The sequence below is a fragment of the Copadichromis virginalis genome, linkage group LG1 (genome assembly GCF_057382275.1).
Source record: "Copadichromis virginalis isolate Kocher_CV1m ecotype Utaka linkage group LG1, C_Virginalis_male_GT1.1, whole genome shotgun sequence".
In the NCBI taxonomy this organism is placed as follows: domain Eukaryota; kingdom Metazoa; phylum Chordata; class Actinopteri; order Cichliformes; family Cichlidae; genus Copadichromis; species Copadichromis virginalis.
In genome coordinates this window covers 9,093,901-9,109,972 of record NC_140618.1, presented here as the reverse complement: position 1 = coordinate 9,109,972, position 16,072 = coordinate 9,093,901, and positions in this window count along the sequence as shown.

The window sequence follows — 16,072 nt, the reverse complement described above, 5'->3', positions numbered from 1 at the left end:
ACAGCAAGCTGATGGATGTGTGAGAATGCGCCTCTCCTTGAAGCAAGTGAAGTCTTTATAATTAGAGAGACCTCAGCGTGCCTCAAGCGCTCCCTTCTTCCCCTCTGGCACAGATTTGTTGCTTCCAGAGGTACAGACTGGAGGGAAAGAGGGATTTTTTTTCTCATTAAAGGAAACAAGCCCGGAGTTAGTTCAATTACATGAAGTATGCAGGGATGTTGTAAATTTAAAGATTTAAATAGCTTACAAAGTGGCCCCGGGCCCCATCAGTTAATTTCCTTAATTTATGGATTTTATCGGTGTCTATGTGGAAGGGAAGAAGTAGGTCATCTTGAGGATTTGCATGCAGCTTTGAGATTTCCCAAATCTAAACATCTGTCCTCCTGACCAGCACATCAGCAAGTGAGAAGACAGACAGGTTTCCATTTCCATTTTCTTAACCGTCCAAAAAACTGTCCCTACGATTAGTGTTTTTTCTTAGTTAAGAGTTAAAAAATGTAGATCTGATTGTACTATTTGACCCAGGTAATGAGATTATAGATGTTTGGTCTCCCTGATGCAGGCACAGAGCGAGATAACAGCTCTGATCTAGTTTTCTTTAAAGGATTATTCCACATAATTTCTTCATTATTTTAAATGTTTACTTATGTAAAACTACAAAATGAACATAGATTTTTGCTCAAATCTGAGTCAAGATGTTTATGTTGCAACGTGAAGCATTCAAACTGCATACATCAGTCAAAATTTCAAAGTCTCCTTCAGACATATGTTAATGTAGTATATGAATTAATGCATGACCCCGAGAAGAATAACTTTGCCTCTAGGTTCAAATGCAAGGTGCTATTACTTATGTTGCCTAAAGTGGCACAGAGGACAATGCTGTGCCTTTCTCCAGCTTTATCACAAGAGGATAAAGCTGGAGAATATATATTTCTACTATATATTAATCACAGCATCAACGGTGTATTGCATGCTTTATGCCTCTGAGGGATAAATTGTACTATATTTTTTTATTAAAAACAATTTATTCCACCTTCTTTTTTGTGGTACAGACACATGCTTACCTTTTTTTTTGTTTTCTTTTTGCTGTAAGCAGGTCAGATATCTGACACCAATGAATGAGTGCATGCTGGTATTTATTTTTTAATCTGGAGGATATACTTATTACTCAAATGAAAGATGGAACATGGCACCATCTGCTGGCTAGGTGTAACACTGTGAACAAAAAAATGCATATTGATGAGTTTAATTATTATTAAATCCTTTATTTAAACATGTTGTCTCATTGAGATCAAGATATCGTTTTCAACAGAAACCTGTGTATGAAAAACATATTCAATTATGACATCAACTTTTTTTTTTAAATCCAGCCTCCCCCCCCAAAAAAAAACATAGGGTTGGATTTGATACTAGCATTGGGGTCAGAGTATCTCAGAGGATTAAAAAAAGCATGTACAAGGGATCTTAGTGTGGGATATTGCAAATTTTGGTATTGATCTAAAATCAAGCAAATACAGGGTCAGTACTGCCGATACTGATACTTTTAAGCTATAAAGGCAGCTTATCAAGGGGAGAGCCACGTGTCATGATTCATAAGATGAATCATCAATTTGCAAATTCAGAGCATGCTTGAATGACCACTAATTCAAATTGATTTTTTTACTTTCCCCAATACTTATTTAACACAGAACACAACTTTCACCTTTTATGCATTTTAAAGCTGGGGTTTTTGGATACCTGGAATGTAAATGTGCCCGTCACTAAATCACTTTGGATCATCTTCTGTTGTTCAAATGTGCTATAAGCTACAACTCAAACAGATGTGAACTGGAACACACCTATTTGACATAACTTTGATTTAAGGTTCAGACATTTTTCATAGTGCATGTTTGAAGTTAAAAAAATTAAACGCAAATTAAACAAATAAAGTATCTATCCTATCTTGACAGAATCAATTCAATACCAATGCCAGTATTGGTATTAATACTTTCAATATCTGGGTCTATTCAGCCACCTCTAGCTTTTGGATAAACCTAAATGTCACCTTTTAAAAACGTTCATATAAAGCCATAGAATGAAGCTTCATAGTCTTCTGTAGCTCAGTCCATTTGTAGGCAGCAAAGTAATGAAAAATTCCTTGAAGACGTTTCGCCTCTCATCCAAGAAGTTTCTTCAGAAGCTCCTCGGATGAGAGGTGAAACATCTGCAAGGAAACTTAAAGAAGTCCAGATGCTTTTCTTTCCAAGCTCCTTAGACTATGTTGACCTGGATGACTGAGAACCATCACAGACGTAATGAAAAATTGTTTTTCCAGGTTCACTGTGAATAACAGGTAATGTTAGCACATTCTGTGACCTGAAATTGCATGCAGTGCGTTTAGAGCTAACCAAGCAATTTCTGCAGAAGAGCCTTGTAAATAAACACCACACACTGCCACTTTTTTCTGTTTCCTAAGGTTGACCATCCTACTTCTTCATAGAAGAGTGAGTAAGAAAAGACCTACACCAATTTATCATTGGTAAAGTACAATGTACTGTGATGCAAGAATCAAGAGGCTTCAAGGTGGATGAAGAAACACGACTATAAACAATATCACCATAAGAAATATGAATATCATTTTCTTGATTGGTGTTTCCAAAAGGGCTAATGAACTGCTCACTGATACATTTAGATGATCGCATGTACTTCAAGGGAAGAGCCAGTGGCATAAAACAGTGCCGTCTGCATAAAAATGTACATTATAATTTTGGGACCAGGTGTAATATTGTTTCTATATATGGTGGAATCTGATAGTCAGTAATCATCAATAATAATTCATCAGTAAAGTTGTTATTAATGTACAAGGGTAATGGGTAGTGTTTTCTCCTGCATTAAAATGATAAAATATTTATTGTCTCTTTTTTTATTCTTACTTTCAATTAAAGCCTTTAGGGCATTTGGCCAACATGTCCTTTTTTTGATCCACATAACCCAGGTCACCCACACAACTGTACTACATGTGCACAAAGGTGAAAACAGTAGGCACAATACAGTCACATCCGCCCTTCTAAATGTGAGCATTTGCAAGAATCTCTTTCAAGCATTCCACTTCTACTTGCCCCTCTGGCATGTGGAGAAAGTTTGAAAAGAACGCTCAGAACTTGCTTTTAGTAATCTGCATGCCTTGTGGAGCCCGGTTGCTGTCAATTGCTCCGTTCTTACAGCCATTTGACATTCTGCTTGATGTTGGTGTGTGTCTGAGGTGCAGCAGCGACACTTATTGTTCAGAGAGAGAGAGAGAGAGAGAGAGAGAGAGAGAGCGAGAGAGAGAGAGCGAGAGAGAGAGAGAGAGAAGGTAAAAGGGTGTCAGTTTATTAATAGAACGTATGGAGTTGTGTTGCTCACAAACACCTAACAAGCACAGCTCAGAATTCCCTCAAGTGCTTAATGCCAGCAATTAAGTTTCAGAAAAAGCTGAGCACAAGGAGAGTGTGTACACTCTGTGTACTTCTGAGAGTTGCTGTTATGAGACAGTTCCACTTTTACAGGTAAAACTGCAATGACTCTGATGTTGTCAAGTTCAGTCTTTGTTTATTCAGAATCTTAATGTGATTGGTTGAGACATTTACTAAATATTAGCCAACTGGAAGCCTGCAGAGTACCCCAAACATGCTAGACTCTGAACCTTGAAAAAGGCAGTGTACTTTGATGCCATCATGGTACTTAATATTACTTCGCTAAAAAACGGAAAATCTTACATATTCTACCCCCTTTTTTGACATCTTTATTGACTGGATACTTTTAAAATAAACATATTTCAGAAAAAAGGCAATTTTCCATATAGACCAATAAATCAATTATAAAAATACAGTATTGTGATAATTTTATATATTATATTACCTGTATTTTTAGTTTTTCTTCTTTGTGCAAAGAAAATATCCTCCTCTCATTCTGGGATGTTATAGATCAGATAAATTAAAAAAAGAAATCTGACATTTTAATAAAGCGGAAAATGTATTTTCCACATTTTAAGAATTGTCTAAAATCTCAAAATCTGCTGCCATCATGTGGTCTAAGGCTCTAAATATTTACAAACTGATGAAAAAGTACCTGTGAAGGAGGTCATCAGGTAATAGAGGCATTCGTGAGTACAGGATGAAATTAGAACATGAGAATGTTTATGAAACTTTGCCAAAATGCCAAGAAATTAGACATTTTCTCTGTTTTGTCAGAGGAGAAGAAGTGACAATGTAACTTTGTTTTATGTCATCTCTTGTATCCGTCACCAAATTTTCATTTCTATGTGCAGTCCTCTCTGAAGTTCTTTGGGGAAAAAACTAAATCCTCTGAAATGTGTTATTCTGCTTCTGGCTCAAACCAGTCTTACAAGCATCCAGCCTCATGCCTTGAATGTGTAAACAGAGGAAAAATGATCTTTTGCTTTTGTTGCTGCTATTATTTGGTTAGCAGTAACAACGTGAACAGTGTGATGTCTCCAATCACATCTGGTATGCATCACATAGCATTCCCCCCGCTCAATGTGCCTTGGGGGAAGTCCCTGGCATTGCAGAGCACCCACAGTCCTCATTAGAGTGCATGTGTCATGATGGCATCAACCCACAGCCTTGACTTATGTTTTATATTTACAATCATCCATCACAGCACTGTCATCACAACAGTCAGAAAACATGGATTGAGTCTTGAATGGTTTGAGCTGATCCAGCTCATGTTTGTAAGTCTTGGTACGTACATTATCCTCGAGGGCCTTTTTCTGTCTGTAGCTATGTTGTTGAGACTAGTAATGGCCTGAGACTGAAGCTTGAGTCCCTGTCCTTTTGTTGTGCGCTGAGCTCCCTAACAGCACAGAGGAGGGACAGGGTTTGATGTGTCTTCTGAAGGCCTGCTGCTTTGTCAACACTGAGGCCTGTGCACTGACACTATGGAAGCTAAGCGCCGCAGGGTGACAGGGAGGGGAGTGGTGGGGTTGGGGTGGAAGGGAAGGGTGGGTCACTGCAGCCTGGTAAAAGAGAGACAGACAGAGGAGAGAGAAGAGAGGCAATGGGGGAAGGGTGCATGCTAGTGCGGCCAGCACCCAAGGCTAGAGGAGAGTGCTCTGTGCAGCAGACTGCCTGATAGGGACTGAGGCTGCTGGCTGATGACATTTTATGGTCACAACATGCAATCCAACCAACTTTAGTTGGTGAAAATCCAGTTTTCATATACTCAATGGTGGTGGGTTTTTTGTTTGAGTTTTTTTTGTTACAGCCACACAAAGAATGACGCAGTTTTGCATGTCATCATGTCCTTTGAGTTTTAGTTCTTTTACAGTAAACACAGCAGTTGTTGGTAAAAAAAAACTTCTTAAGTCATAACATATGGAAGCACAACACACTATTAAAAGTATTTTTGTAGCTTACACTTTACAAAACAGGACTATGAAAACATGACACACGAGTAAATGTGCATTTAATTCTGTAATTCAGAGTTACTGTTGATAAATTAGGCATATTGTGCCTAAGGAAAATGGTTAAGTGGAGTGAATGAAGGTAACTCAGGTACTTTTATTTAATTTCTGTACTTAAGTGGATTGTTGAGGCATTCTTTTGTTATTTTAAGATGGATAAAAAAGTGTCATATATATAGTAATGAAATAGTTAATAGAAAATAAAAAATAAACCTGACTTTTTTTTCTTTTCTTTTAATGACCTCGTCTTGTTTAGACTAACTTACTATCGCCAAGCTACAACAGTAAAGTTCTGCTTATGCTACAGCACTAGAAACCTATGCATGACTTTTAAAGTGCTTTGACAATGTCGGGTTATTAATTTTTTCCTTCATCACCGGAGTTCCTCTAAGCAGCATAATGCAGTATAATTTACACAAGGTAAAAAGACGCAACATCTGGGTTTTGCTGAATAGGGTGTTACGAGCCAGTTAACCCATGATATATCTGTTTTGTGAAGTGAATTACAGTCTGAATGTGTTAGCTGTCCTCCAGAAGGTGAAGCAGTGCTAAGGCTGGGGCTTGCCAGAGGCACTGCTCTCTCTCAGCCTGGGCTGGTGCAGGCTAAGAAGCCAGCGCCCCATAGACATTGCTTTCTTTCACCAACACTTTGTGTTAAGTGGCCATAAGTAATACTGGGTGTGTATTATGTGCTGAAAGCAGAGTTTATTCTCTTACACATAATTACTGTTCAGCCATGTGTGTGGTCTCAGTGCTTTCTCATCTGTTTCAGCTCAGACCTCATCGAGTCACTTTATGCCCCTGATAAATGATTGTAACCAGTGGTGCAGTGCAGTGAAGACCAGTCCCTTCATCAGCATCAACTTACTTTTCATTATAAAGTGAATCTTAGTGGTGTTTAGAGTTAATGAAATAGTAAAAGGGCTCATCTAGTCACACGGTCAATATTTGGCTTTATCTGACCCATTAATTCACTAATATTATTGACATACTTTGACATATATACATTACTTTCAGATTTTTGTGACTTTTAAGCATGAGCTAATTCTATTTCTTTCTGGACTATGTTCAGGTTATCACCTGCTGCTTAGGTGAACGTGAATAACATTCACCAAAGCATTCATCAATTATGGCAAAAATATTTAAAATATGTATTCATAACTCCTACTATTCCATTTAACACCTACTGTTTTTAACAAAATAAAAACTGTTAAATGCTTATCATACATAATTTTAACTGCCACCCCCCACCCCTATTTTGGCCTTGAATTTAATATGTCTTTTTCCCCCCTGGCTATCAGGCCACGCAAGGAAGGCACAGTGAAATATAAAACTAGGACTCAATTAAAACGTAAGTGATAGTCATTGAGCTTTTCATCCTTTAAATTAGTCTACTGCCCTCTTGTGGCTGTTGGAATGTGTCTCTGGAAGGTGGTTAAACTCTGCTCGCCTACAGTTCTACTAAAATTTGTAACATTTCTCGATTTCAGCTATCTTTCCATGTCCCGTTAACATTATACTGTCTGTTAACAAAAGCTTGTGCATGCTGAGAATCCAGTAGGCTTTTGTGGTTGTTTGCGCATGCGCATCCCGGATAAACCTTCCTCTGACAGAAAAGTGACGGAAGATCTTTGTACAAGACAAGCTACTGCTGGCTCTGCTTTCACTGCTCTCACTATCATTTGCGACTGGTATGGAAACAGAGGTACAGAGTAAACAGTGTTTTTGTGATCCAACCTCTTAACAGATAAGTTTAGTCTTACCTTGCCCAACACGCAAGAAACTTAATAATTACTTTAGCACGTTAGTGAGAAAAGCCTTGAAGCTCGACAGGAGGCGCCAGGCCCTGCCATGTCCGGTTTAATAGGTGACCTGAACAGGTGAAGGCTCCACCCACATTTTCAGATTACTTTAAATCTACCAAGTTTAATGAGCTATTTCACCTGTACCTCATCTTAATTTTTCATTAATATTTTTAATTCCCTTGTAGAAATTGGTAGTTAACCATGTCATACAGTGCTCAAGTCTTATAATATAGCTGATGTTTTGTTGTTCATGTATTTTAATATACTTCTTTAAAATCAAACTGAAAGCTTTTGTTTGTAAGTGCAGTAAAAACTGTCCCCCCCAGATATGCGGTCCTCGCAGGACAGCGGCACTACAAACATGATTTTGATATATTACTGTATATTTAAAATGAGCTCAACTGTACATATCAGCAGCAGTAATATTAATCCTTAATACACCGACAAGGAAAATTTTTCTGCAGAATAATTACTGTTTCTTCCGATACATTATGCTAGTAATACACAGTTTATGTGTCGGGATTCGTTTTCATAGTGTTTTATTGGTTTTACTGTATAAATGGCTCTGTAAAATTCTTCCAGCACTTGTCATTGTCAGCTAATTGTAAAAATGTGATGATAACTTTAGAAATAATAATTTTTACAATTCTTCAACCAGGAAGGAGTATAGCAGCTGTAGATGTCCACGCAGAGTGCAGAATATACAAAAGAATAAAAGAAGTGGAGCATGAAAAGTGTTTTTTAATCATGGTCTCTGCTTGTCTTTCTTCAGCGTATACCACTGGCTCCACTGTTTAAGCTCACTGCATGGTCATGCAGTCGTTAGCCTGGTAGCCTCATAGGAGGAAGGTAACTGGTTTGAACCCTGGCAAGGGTTTTTCTGCATGGAGAAAAGCCCTGGCCAGTGATCAAAACCTACTATAATCACATTATGGTAATACAATAATGTACATATCCTAAATCACAGTAATCACATTACAGTTACAATTATGTGCCTGTGTTACAAAGGTTCTTCAGTTGTCTGCACAGCGGTAAAAAAAATCATCAAACATGCCTTTTTCTTGAGCTTCAGTCAGCTGATTTCAGCTTGTGTGCATAGGATAAGAATTTGCGTTGGCGTGAGAGTCCACAGCCTAAGATTTATGATGTTAACTGTAATTATGTGACAGTGCATTTCAGAACATTTTACAGAATAATTTAAAAGTAATGCAATTAAAAAAATACTTTCTCTGGGGAGTAATTAAATGATATAATGCATTACTTTTTAAAAAGTAAAAAGTAAGTGTGATACATTACTTTTTTGAGTAATGACCACAGTACAGTATAGCCAAACAACATACACGTTAATGTAAGATTAACTAGTCATCCTAAATTGGCTGTGAGCTACATAGAGTACTAAAAATACATAGAATAAAACCCTGTGTTTGTATATGGTAAACTGTGGCTTGTAGTTGAAAGCACTATATAAATGTCAATCCATTCCATTAATATTAACCTGTCATTTCTCTTTTTTTTATACATACAGCTGAACCTGCTCCTAGTTATATCTCGCTGTAGATGAGTACCATGCTTTAGCAAAACCCTCTTGGCTTTGACTCATTGCTTCCTTGTTGTGTTTGTTTTTTTTTTTCTTTTTGTCAGATTAAATCTCTGAATTGTATCTAAAATGTTCTTTCATCGCATATCGAAACTTTGCAACTTGCTACTTTGTTTTTCTTTTTCTAAATTATTTAGTAGTTGGAGCATGTATTAATATTTTATATTACCAAACTATACAATGCAGAAGATGAATAAGGTCACCAATGACCAGCAGAACCATGCTCCATATCTCTGTATCTCTGGGTTTTAAGGCCACAGCCTCCGTTTTTTTGGCTTACGGAGTTACTAATAAACTGCTTGTTCACTTTGCATTGGAGTTAATGGACAGAAAAGGAGCCGCTGATTTCAAACGAATGCTAAATCTGCTCTGTTGGATGCTGGAAAAAGTTATTAGTTTGCAATTAAGTGAAAACATGTCTGTGTTGTTCACTGTAGCCTTGCCCCCTAGTTGGGTATAAAAGTCATTAATATCATATTTAATGGGGGAATTATTTGATATTCACAAGTGCGAAGTTGCTTCTCCTTTGTTGCAAAAACAAAAACTAGTTTTTAAAGAATCCCCCAAATTTACTGAACTGATATTTTGTTTGTAATGCTCATACAAGAACTTCCTCCTCTTGTAACATGTGCCTTCACTTTCAGTACATAGAAATCTCTCTCTCTTTGAAAACTTGAGATTCATCATCCCCAGAGTCTAATATATAATGCCACTGCTGTGGCCTGCTCAGGAATGAACTGCTGTGAATCGGTGTGGTGCACCTGCCTTCTGCCAGGCAGCCACAGCGCTGCAACCACGCCAGCCAGCCTACAGGCACTTCTAGATAACTCCTGTCTGATTAGCTCCTTAGGAGGACATTGTTCCAAAAGCAATTCACTAGACTCCCAGTATTAATTTAGTCCCGAGAGAGAGGCCCATCCATCCTATGTAGGACGGGCTGCGCTCTGGGCCTACCCTACGGCCTGCTAATAGCACGGCACCTCCTGGCCTGTCACTATAAGTGATAGTCTCTGCAAGTTTGTTGCCTCGTTGTGTGTTTCTCCCATCAGGCAATGCGTTTCCCTCCCTCCTCTTCCCTCCTTGTTTCTCTCCCTCTCTATCAGTGGTGGTTCAGGGCAGGTGTCTTCTCTGTCACTTCCATCACTCACGCTGTTTGACGAAGGGAAGACACAGTTCAGAACATGGCGTGAGCAGAGGGTGATTCATTGAAAGCTTGCCTCTCTCCTTGAAAGGGAGGAGAAGAGAAAAGCAGTGGCTGCATCTTTTTGGGAGGGTGGGGAGTTTGTGAGAGCTGCCTGCCACGGGAAAATAAAAGAAGGTGAGAAAGCTTTCAGTGCTGTTGAAACTCTGAGGGTGACTCCAAAGTGAATAAGGCTGCTTCTAAAAATCAAAGGTTGACTGTGATGCGTGATACACCTTAATAGATAAAGAAAACCAAACAGCTTTAAACTGGCAGGGGATCTCAACTTGTTTATGGAGAGAATGAAGTGTGTTCCTCCTACATATTTGTTGTTTCTGTTTGAGAAGAAGTGCTTTATTTTTTCGAATAGGCGAAGGAAACTGAAGCTGCACAGCTTTATTTGTGTCAGAAAAACTGATGGTTAGGTTCCACCAGCTTTAGAAAAAAAGGTTTTGAAGTTGTGCTTTTGCTTATAAGAACAAAATATGTAAGACATTTTTCCATTTTGCTCCATGGCAATTAATCTAGATTATTTGAGTGAAAAATCCTTAGAGGTGTTGCTATAATCTCCATCATATCACCCACTGGTTTGTAAATTCTTCTGAAGGATATTGATCTTCTCTATAATTTTCTTTTTTTAAGAAACATCTGAGCATTTCTGGACAAGAGAGGGAAATGCGCTTGTCAGCAAATGCTAACAAGCTTGGTTATCAAAGTACGTTCAGAGATGGCTCCCCGGGCGCCCAGTGGCTGCCCACTGCTTCACTGAGTGAATGGGTTAAATGCAGAGAGGGATTTTCCCCACGGGGACCAATAAAGTACACTTTTTTCTTCTTCTAAATCTGTGATATTTGACAGACAACATTAGAAATTCTTCCAAAGGTGTTGCCACAAACTGTCCACTTCAGTGGCTTAAATTAGCTGTGGCCAAGGCTAGCACACAGCCGATGGATCAGTAGAAAACACCTGCTAGTCAAACGGGCCATGCTAAAAAATGAGTCAAAACAAAACGTTTACTCAAGATAGACACCAAAGCTGGGTTTTGTACCAGCCTGAAAACATGTCTCTTTTTGGTGTAAAACCAGGCAGTTATATGGAAGTCTATGGGGATTTATGCAGGTGGCCATGGTGCTTCCATGTTGGATTAATTCCTCAGTCTCTAAGCTTGCTAGTTGGAAAAGTCCACTATACTTTTGTGTGTTTTGACAATTTTTGACATAAGGAAAGGAGCATAAATGTCAGAAACTGTTGATTTTATTTTGAAGACATTGTTAGATCTGTTGCACTCTTGCACTTGATTGTTAACTGAATGCTGAATTACATGTGTGTGATGTTATCTGACTTTTTTGCACAGCCAAGAGAGTTGGCAGTGCTACTGGAAAGCTGTGCTCAGTGTATTAAGGCATTGTTAGGAACAAGTGAGTAACACTGCAACACAAATCAACTGCAAAAGCTTGCCTGCATTATTGTCATGCCAAAAAAACCCAACAACAAAAAACCCCCAACTCTTTATTAGTGTTAGTGTTCCTTTTTTAAATATTTGCCCACCTCTCCAATAGTATTTTTCAGTTAACTGTGTATATCACATATTACTTTTCTCTACTGTGAAAATCTGCCATTACAGACTTACAGACACATTGTTCTGGTTGGAGGGTTTGAGGTGTTTCAGCTCCGTGTTTTTTTTAAGAATTTTATACTTATACTGATATTAATCAATTTTGTGTCTGGTTTATGTCTTTATTTCATTATTTGCTTTTAACTCTCAGTGTTCTTCCTCATCTCCTGTCCATCATCATCACCACCCAGATGTTTGCTTCAACCCTCAATGTGTTTTTAAATAAATATACATACACGAAACGTTGCCATGTTTTAGAGAGCAGTGCTATGATATAAACACACAAAGGCAGTGTGAAAATGCATTTTATCAATGCAAATGTTTTAGCCATTCGTGGCAGTTGTGTCAGTTTGGTAGAGACGTAGCCCCAAGGTAAAGAAGCACTTAGCCTTTAGCAGCTTGCGTGACTTCATTATGGAACCTATGTTTATTGATTCAAGTTCATTAAAGCTGCAGCATAATTTATATCAGTTTCAGCATATAACCTAATTAGAAGCCTTGCAAAGGCCTTCATTGATGTTTTAGTGAAGCATGACAGGCAGTGACAGCAAATTTGGTACCTAAGTTCACATTACTATACACACCTTTATGTCCATAAATCATTCTTTGAAAAGCAAAAGCATTGTTGGGGTTTGTCATATTTCAGAGCAGTACTGCCATCATGTGGTTGTATATGATATTTCTCTGGTTAGCAGAGGTAACAAACAGCATGGCTTTGGAGTTTTTAGAATAAAGAGTAATAACATAGCTGAATATAAAGGAATTTCCTTCGAAACCCCCAGATACTTATCATTTTATAGAGATACTTATAAAATGGAGAAAAGAGCAATCAGATTACTCATTCTGCCGTGATACCTTTTACATATATTTAAAAACACAACTCATCAAATTGCAAAAATACCCCAGTTTGGATCAATGATCAGTTTTGCTGAATTTTTTTATGCTTACAGAATTAAGGATGGAAATTATCACAAATATTTACTAAACTGGTATTTTGTTTGTGGTGGTCAAATGAGTACCTCCACCTCTGAATGCGTGCCTTTATTTTCAAGTGCACTGTGGAAATCTGTCCTTGAAAACCTGGGAATCATCATTGTGTGAATTGAATATATAACACCACTTCTGTGGCCTGCTTAACCCTAGAACACTATTGCTACAAATAGTAACACGATCACTAATGCCGGGTGATTTTTACCCGATATAATATAACCAATGAAACGTAATCAAATATATCAAAATATGACAACACATGACAAATTAGAGTGGTCTTCTTTTACTTTCAACTGTGCCATGTCTAACAAAATGAAAAATAAAACTTCTAAAACAAAATAATGACTCTGGAAAGCTGGTCTTTGGTCCACCATTCCTGGGACATTTGAGACTTCCCTGGTGATGGCACAGGCTCCTCGACACGCAAACAGCTGCAGGAGAGAGAAATCATGTAAATGTATTTTCTCGGGTGTAAATCACCCAGCGATAGTGTTCTAGGGTTAAGAATGTACTGCTGTGTATCTGTATGGCTCACCTGCCTACTGCCAGGCAGCCACAGTTACTTTTGTCTCTGTCTTCAACTAACTAAATGACGAAGTTTTTGTTTTCAGATTGAGCTGTGTTGATGAAAACCAGCATACCTCACCAAATTAGATTTTGGGAAAGGTTGTGCCCTCAGCAGGACTTGAATTTTGAGATTTCGTCCGTAAATTTATTTTCCACTTGTCGTTTTGCGTGGCTTGATTAATAACAGAGCTTGAGCAAATCATTTTAATGAGGCTTATGTCATTGAGAGATGTGTCTGGAGCGTGCAGCACACTCATTGCCAAAACAAACAAGGGTTTCATGCAAAAGGCGGAGAATTAACCTGGCATGCGTGGGAATCAGCCAAGTTTTGTATTTGACATTTGAGGGAATTTCCTTCCTCTCAGATTTTGTTCTACTGAACCGAAGAGTCAACACCTTAAATTGGTTTTGTTCCGTTATTACATGGGAGATTTTGCAGAGGCATTGGTGCAGTCATTGCCTTTGTAGACAGCCCTTGCAAACCGCTTTGTGTCAGTCTTTGTCCTATACATGTGTGCGTGCGTGTGCCTGCTAATGTCTGTGTGATAGAACTGTCGTCAGCGAATCAGCCGAAACCTGTCATCAGCCATGTTAATGCTGGCTTGAAGGCAAAGAGGAAGATTAGCTGAGGAACTTATAATAATAATACTTGAAAAATGGAGCAAAGTCTCTTTTTACAGTCCTCCCAAGCAAGGCGAGGTTGTTTATCACTTTGGGAAGATGTTTGGTTGCCTCCCTTGTATGTCTGCTTTGGGCCCTTAAGCTGATTTTGCTACACAAGCACGTTCTCTTCAAAGCATGTCAAGATTTTCCACACACACTAATGAGGTAAATGGATGGCTTTTGTTTTCTCCACAGTTTTAACTTCCCCCAAAGTGCTCTCATGACTTATACACGAGCTGTTGCGGAAATCAGCCTTGAGCATTTAATCAAATTTCTAACTCTACAGAGTGATCAATTTGTGCTGCAATATTCATCTTCCACTCAAGCATAAACATAACCGCACATTTACACAGACACGCACGCACGCATGCAGGCACGCACATACATACACAAGCATGCACTTACATACATACACAGATACAAGAGCATCGTAAGACTGCTATTTGTTTATGTTAAAGTAATGTCATTTTTGTTAGGTAAATTGAAAAAAAATGAAATGCTTGAAAAAAAAATGCTGCTGTGACAGATTTTACTTCCTTTGAGTGTGTGAGAATCATACAAATGACTGTAAATTTAGGCAACATAAGGTACCTACTTTAGTCTATTAACAAAATGGAAATGAAACGAGTCCTTTCCCTCAGAACCGACACTTTATGGCTGTGTGATGGAAGAATAAAAGCACCAATTTGAATGCACTTAGATCTCAAAATGAAAAGTTGTACTCGCAGACATAAAACATGCATTGACAGTTATTTGCCAGCATTTAGTTTTGTGAGCTGATGTGACTTAACCTTCAGAGATTCTAATATGAGTCCTATCCCTTTGAGGCACATAATGGATAGACATGACTTACTGTTTAAAGAGTTAATTCTCAACACTGTTAATTTAAATATTAATCAGTGCAGCAATAGAAATATCCTACTGAGACCACTGTTATGTAAAACAACGTTTGGAACTCAGGTCACATACACAATAATTCAGAGTGTTGGTACATTTAATTTTATGGACAATAGAGACAGGAAACATAATCTGTGTTTGTCCCTTTGATCTTTTGAGGATTGTCCTAACACGTTTATTCATTTTGCTTTTAAAAGGGATACTCTTTTTCTAGAAGGACTTACCCGTATATGCTGGGATATAACACATATAAGCACATTTATGATGTACATTTATAGAGTAACGTTTTCAGTTTTGTTACATTTAAGTGACATTTAGAAAAGTACTACCTAACCAAAAAAGCATAACCCTTTGTAAAATAGGGAATAACTACTGGTAGATTTATTTAACATTATTATTCTGACTCTATAGTATATTGCTATATGCAAAACTGAGCAAGTGGATACAATTGTACTATTGTACTTTTTGTTTTACTCGCTTATAAATCCAGCAGTTTGAAGAAATTGTTTTTAAATTATGTTCTTTCTTTTTTTCACAAAGTTAACACTTGCTGTTAGTTGGGTCTCTCATGGAGGGGGGGACCTGCTCTGTGCATCAAAATAATTTCCATTACAGGATCTTGATTGGTACAGTGACATTGTGTGCTTGGGATGGCATAGTGGTGAGGCAGGAGGGTCCTGGGTTTGAATCTGCCAGCTCACAGGAGCCTTTCTCTGTGGACTTTGCATGTTCATGCTTGTCTGTCTCCCCCGTAGCCTTGACTGGTGACATATCGCTGCTGACAAACCACTTCATTGCAACTTGTCTGGGTGTAGCCCACCTCTCACCCCCTGACAGCTAGGATAGGCTCCAATCCCTCTGTTACCCTGAATTGGATAAGCAGTTAAGAAAAAAAGATGATTAAGTGTATTGATTGATCAGTAATAACCCTCCTCCTGTTCATGTGTTGATTACTTCACTCACCTTGACAGTTTGGCGGTTATATCTATTCTAGATTGATTGCCATTTGGCAGAGAGGGGCATGATCCCAAGAAGTCAGTTCTCCTTGTTGTATCACATTCCAGCATTGTCAGATGTGCCATAACAATCGTGGCTACATGAGTTCAATTTTTAACCGAGCAGCTTACATGTTCGTTTTTTCTTAATACCGTCTTCTAATTAAAAGAGCATCAATATCGGGCCTTTGTTGTTTAAAACAGAATTTATATTTTGTTCTCATACCAGTATTACCATGGCTGCCAGCTTTCACAGAGTATCTTTTTACTTGTACACTTAATCAAACAAATTTCATCCTCAGTTGCATCCAACAACGTTA